Here is a 6,000-nt window from a genome sequence, read left to right on the forward strand (position 1 = left end):
CACACGTTCATGAGTTGGTCAATACACAATCAAGTTCCTAATTCTCACCGACACGTAACGCAAGACCCCCTTCTTACTCCTTTGGTGTCCAGTTGTGTGGTGTGACACCGCAACAGCCCGATTTGGACGAAGACCTTCAGAACCCTCAAATCTCCAATAAACAAGCAGGTGGTGTATTCGTGATAGTTTCTGCATTGTCATCTAGTAGTGCTTCAACTACCGCAGAATTACTTCGTACGAGTTGTTGCACTCTTACGCTCACAGAACGTTACTTTTTTAGGATCATTTGCTGTTTTGGTCAGCGAGCTGGTTTTGCCTATTTGACATCAACCTAATTATGGACGACCAACAAGCACTGTATGTCCCGGATGGAAGCAACCCCAATCATTCACATTTAGCACTCCTTAAAAGAGTTGCTGCGTAGCTCTGAGGAAATAGCGTTTTTCTCCAGAACACTAAGAAGAAGGGCCAATATAGATTTTCGATTCTTGTCACCAACTATAGGAACTATTTCTAGCTTTTTCGAAAACTCAAAAACTCGATTGACCATATAACACATACATAGTTTCATAATGTGCACCTGCCAACTGCAGGCGTTCTCCTGCCGTATGTTTCGCAAGGTGAAAAACACCCTGCTATCTCCTTATATATAAGACTGCTTGATGTTTGCAGTGGCTTTTCACAGCTGAAAAGCTACTGCGAAGTTTCCTGATTTGTCATTCATTTATCTGCACAAAAATGTCATTTAAAAATGCGTTGGTTCTGGATTAATATTTAGCAGGAATTGCTTTTTGTTGATAATTTGGCGCGATGTAATTATTGTTCGCCATTTAGCTTAAAACAAGATGCGGTTGAAATCTCGAGGGATGCACTCGAGGCGAAATTTGTCATTCTAAATCTTGCTCGTTTATGCGTCTCTGGGAGAAGTGCGTAAATGCCGTCAATCCGCGGCTGCCATCATCAACACAACCGAGACACGCTAGAAATCGTCCCTGATGATTATTTGGTATTTCTGCGTACAGACAGACGAACAAAGGCGGGTGCATTCTACTAATAAGGCAAACAAAATAAGTTGGAAACTGTCACAGAGTTCAGTTAAAAAAATATGAAGAACCTTTATGATTAAAGGGAATTAAATTCAACGAAGAACCCTTTGGGAACTAGTGCAAAATTAGCAGCCTGTATAACTCCTTGGGTTTATAAGGGTTGTCTTTTATATATTATATAGAAGGGGGGGGGGGGAAAACAACTTAGCTTTGACTTAAAAATGAAGCAATCTGGTATCTAAGAAATGTGACTATCACATTTCTGCAATGATTGCATTTTATTATTCAAATTAACTATAACAGGAGCCAATCCAGTCCAACATCCAATAGCTTAACTAATCGAATAGCCAATCAAAGGAGAATTAAGTAGTAGAGCCGGTGGACCCTGTGCATGCCTTCCAGCGACGAGTTCTTGAAGATGCCACGTAATAATCGTATTAATAATTAACTTGGTCTAATAACGTTAAGGAAGTTTCGTAAATGGGATTTTTGCTAGGATAAAACCATTCGTTATCGTCAACACTGCAACCAGCTCTTTTTGCGCCCGAGGCACGAGGAAATTGCGTCCTCCAATGGACTCCATTTATTTTCCTTTTGCGTTGATTCTTTTTTAAATATAAAAACAAGAAATTACAAACTTGTCTTTTTCTGAGCCCGAAGACAGATGTCATTCGCCTCGTCAACTTTACGGGCCCTCGTTATCACAACTGTGTTGTAGACATAAAACTGCGAATTAAAATAGCCCTACTAACACCAGAACTGAAATAATTCAGTAAATACTTGATCCTAAATACCCCATTTACGATCAAGTAATATGTGATCCTAATAACGAAATGTCATCAGAGGAAACAATTCTGAACACTGCTGCCCAATGAAAAGTTATAACCTATTAAAAATAAATAAAAAATAAATAAATAAAGTTCATCAACGAGTTCTTGATAATGAAAATCACTGTGCAGCAGCAGAGGCACGCGTTCTGGAATTTAGATAATGCAAATCCCAAATACCAACGTTCATTAAATCCCATGCAACGAGTGCAGAATTTAATGAACTTTGGTATTTAGGATCTGAATTAAATGTTCAGCTGTCATTCATTCGACGGAAATTATCGTGTTATTCGGTTCCGTCCGCCTAAACGCTACTCATTTCAATCCGACCATACAATACAAAGAATAATAATTTGTATTGGCCTTCGTCAGTTTTTTTTTTTTTTTCCCAATAAAGCTCTGAGTACTTTTCAGACACGAGAATAAAAATTGACATCAAGGAATTAAACTTTCACCTACAGTTAACTTAAACACTCTCCTCTTTGCCGACGACCAAATAATAATTACAAATTCTGAAGATAACTTACAGAAAGCTATTTTAGATCTAAATGAAATAGCCAAAGATTATGGTATGATAATATCAACAGAAAAATAAAAAACTATGGCCTTTAAAGGACAAGATCCAGCAAGAACTAAAATAGTATTAGATAACAAGATCTTAGAACAGGTGAATTCATTTAACTACCTAGGATGTACGATCACATATGAAAATGAAAAGATATAAACATAAAAATTGCAAAATACTTAAAAATAACAGGTGTAATTAACTCTGTATTTAAACCTAACCTGGTTCAAAAACCAACCAGACTAAAAGTATACAATACATTAGCCTTACCGGTCTTAATGTATGGAAGCGAAATCTGGACGATAAAACAAAAAGACAAACAAAGATTAACAACAGCAGAAATGAAGTTTATGAGAAAAACTGCAAAGTATATCCTATTTCAGTGATGGCGAACCTATGACACGCGCGTCAGCACTGACACACTTGAGGGTTTCAGGTGACAAACCTTGGGTGTTGAAAAATATTGGTATTCTGATGAAAAAAACTGCGATAAATCGTGTAAGATCCTCTCAGTTAAGGCGAAGGTAAGTTTGTTCATTGAAAGAACTTTCTACCAGTAGTCAGCAACAGAAAAGTCATTAAATGTAATGCGAGTTTGTGATTTCACTTTATTAAATTAATTGTATAATATGAATTCATAAATTTTATATCAATGTCCTATTAAATAAATAGCCTAATATGATATGTATAAGTCACCGTCTATGATTATGTAGTTGATCACAAAAGAAACGAAGAAATCAGTAATAGAAAAAATTAAAATATAAACACAAATGGATCGAACACGTTGAAAGAATGAAAACAAAAAGATTACCAAAAGCAAGCTTTAAATGACAAGCCATTAGGAAAAAGAATCGACAAATTTTTGTTAGAATTTCAAAATAGCGAATTTTAAAAGCAGTCCCATTTTACGATACGCCCCTCATAAATAAATCCATGTTTAGGAAGTTGGTTTCCCCTTTTGCCTCATTATTTTATTCAAAAGTTCCTGTATAAAACCCTGAACAGACTGCGGTCCACTAGCTTGTCTGTGCGAAAAAGGGTGCAGGATACAAGATAAACTTCGGAATAAACTTGCCGAAAGAAAGAATAAAGAAGTATTCTTCAGCGAAAAGCTTGTACACCTCAAGGATAGCGAGATTTCTATCCTTGGGTTGTATTAAGTTTATGAGTCACAATTTCCAGCTAAACTAGCTTGTCTTCCAAGAGATACCTTGGCTTTATAGTACAGCAAAAAGAAAACTTGACATTTACTGAGGTGTATTGTTACTATACAAACAGAGTAAAAATATGCCCTCTATGTGTGTGTGTTAAAAGTCGAAAATAATTCGAAACTAAAACTTAATACTAAAGTCGTTTTTCAGTTCAAAGAACATGAAATCGGATCGATGTGTGCTTATTTCCCGTAGATGACAAAAAATTTCACACATTTCAGCTCACAATGCTATCGTATGAGCTAATATCGCCATCTGTCACACTGTAATACGCCTGCAAGTGCTCATAGAAATACATCGATTTTTATGTAGTGATGTGGCTGTGCACACACACACACACACACACACACAGAGAGCATATTTTTACTGTGTGTATAGTAACATATAACATACTTTATACACACACACATAATTGCATTTAGTGTAAGTTGTGTATTGCGTCCAATAAATCAATGAAAATTATCTTTCGTATCGTGCGTAATTAACTTTGATTACATGCGATTTCATTTTTTTTTTTTTTCTTCTCTCTGACAATCCAATTCGTCTATTGTTACCCTGCTGAGCGGTTAAGGCGACTTGCTCGTAAATGCATGCCAACACCTAGCGGCGAAAGAAAAATATCGAGATAAACACGAACTTTGAAACCGGTTCGTGTCTGACTTTCAAGTCGTATTTCGTACTCGGTGTGTTTATAAACACCTCATTTTCTTTTCTTTGTTCTCTAATCCACAATAGGTCAACGAATAGGTTTTAACAACAGGAAATAAGCAGATTTTTTGTTTCCGTCTACGTATAAAGAAACAAAATAACAACTGGTCTCTCTTTTTTTTCTTCTTCAAATTTCTAAGATCGAAATAAATATTTCATTAATTCATATAAACATATAAACCGAATGCATTCCGGAACCAATCTCCTAAACTTTTAATCGTTAACTGATATGTTATCGTGATCACGTGGCTCGGCGAGACGGGAAATAACACAGCAGCAGAAACCTTTTATTGGCTTTTAACACACTCGTGGAAAGCAAAAAAAAAACAGCTGCTTAACGTCGAATCATAGCCAAATCATCTTTTGGTTGACTCCGATTCATACCGATCTGGATAATCGACAATGACAATAAAGCACGGCAACTTTTCGATGCTATACATCAGCCGTCCTTGCTAACCAGTTTTGTACTTCGCACTGCGTGCCAGCGTATATTAAAAAAAAACAAAAAAAAAACATATATATATTTCAAGGAAGGCAAAACCAAACAATAGTCACACAAGATGCTAAAAGACTAAACGTACAATGAGTAAGCTTGGAGGTGAATGCAGTAATAAAAATTATAATCAGGTGGCAAATGAGAGAGATTTGCAGGTACACAATGGACGCCAGAAGTAAGGCGGCTTTTGTCAGGTCAAACAGTCATTCGCATACGGGTTCCCCGCCGGAGATGTTACCTTCGAGGAAGAGAAGCAATCTCGTGACTTTAAGCAGTTGTCGATACAATTGTAGTTCCTTTTCTAACTTTCACAAGCAAAGTCGCTCGAGTAAAAACACCGACTGTTAGACTAATCGGTACAAAAATGATTTCGAGAGGGTAAACGGGTGGTTAGGAAATAAAAGGTCAATCACCGCGTTACTAAAAAAAACACACACGTTGTTCTTAGTTAATCAAAGTGACTGAAATGAAAAGCGAGGAACGCACACTTAAAAATACGTTTGGAGACGTTTCGAACAGCCTCGAATGTCGACCGTAGTTGGTCGTATTGTATTGTGTCGCGCTATGCGGGATAGCTACATCCACGCTAAATTACGACGTATGGTGACGCTTGGAAGAACACCAGTACTCCGACAATCCAATACACATCCGATTGAACATTAAGAAGCAAACGAATCCTTACCTACACCTGGTGTTGTCTTTGACCTGACGAAAGCACAGCAAAAGTATCCTCGTCCTTACCTGTGTCGGTGGTGACCTTTCCACCGTCGTACGAAAGCTTCCACGTCTTCCTAGTAAACAAGGGTAAGCAGCTACCTGGAAGTACTACCTGGACGGGAAATCGTGGCAATAGCAAATTCCGTTTGTACTGCGGTTTCCATGGCGTATTGGCGTGGTGGCCGATGTCATCTAGGATGGGTTCGCCAAACAATTTGCGTCACTCGGAAGCTCCTGTACACTTAATTTCTGATAAACTCACTCGAAAAAGTTTCCTCGCTAACGAGAACGTGCAGCCAGTGCTCGAGCGTAACCGCGTCACTCGGAAAAATACAACTACTCCCTCTAGTGAGACGCGTTCGCACGTAGAAATAAACTTGTTGGCAAAGAGCCAATAAAGTCGACAACGACCGAATCTGCGAGCCGAACC

The 6,000-nt window shown here is 37.8% G+C and overlaps 1 protein-coding gene across 2 annotated transcripts in view; it reads right to left on the reverse strand.

Annotated features, from left to right (window-relative positions):
- The window catches only part of ec (ubiquitin specific peptidase echinus), a 126,720-nt gene extending 120,921 nt beyond the window's left edge, over positions 1–5,799 (reverse strand). For both annotated transcript variants that reach the window (XM_090409683.1, XM_090409681.1), the window contains exon 1: positions 5,595–5,799. The gene's annotated coding sequence lies outside the window, so the exon portion shown is untranslated. The remainder of the gene's footprint in view (positions 1–5,594) is intronic.
- Between the last annotated feature and the right edge of the window lie 201 nt (positions 5,800–6,000).

This window comes from Typopeltis vanoorti, chromosome 19 (assembly GCF_054136105.1).
Source record: "Typopeltis vanoorti isolate ZY-2024b chromosome 19, IOZ_Tvanoo_1.0, whole genome shotgun sequence".
NCBI lineage: Eukaryota > Metazoa > Arthropoda > Arachnida > Uropygi > Thelyphonidae > Typopeltis > Typopeltis vanoorti.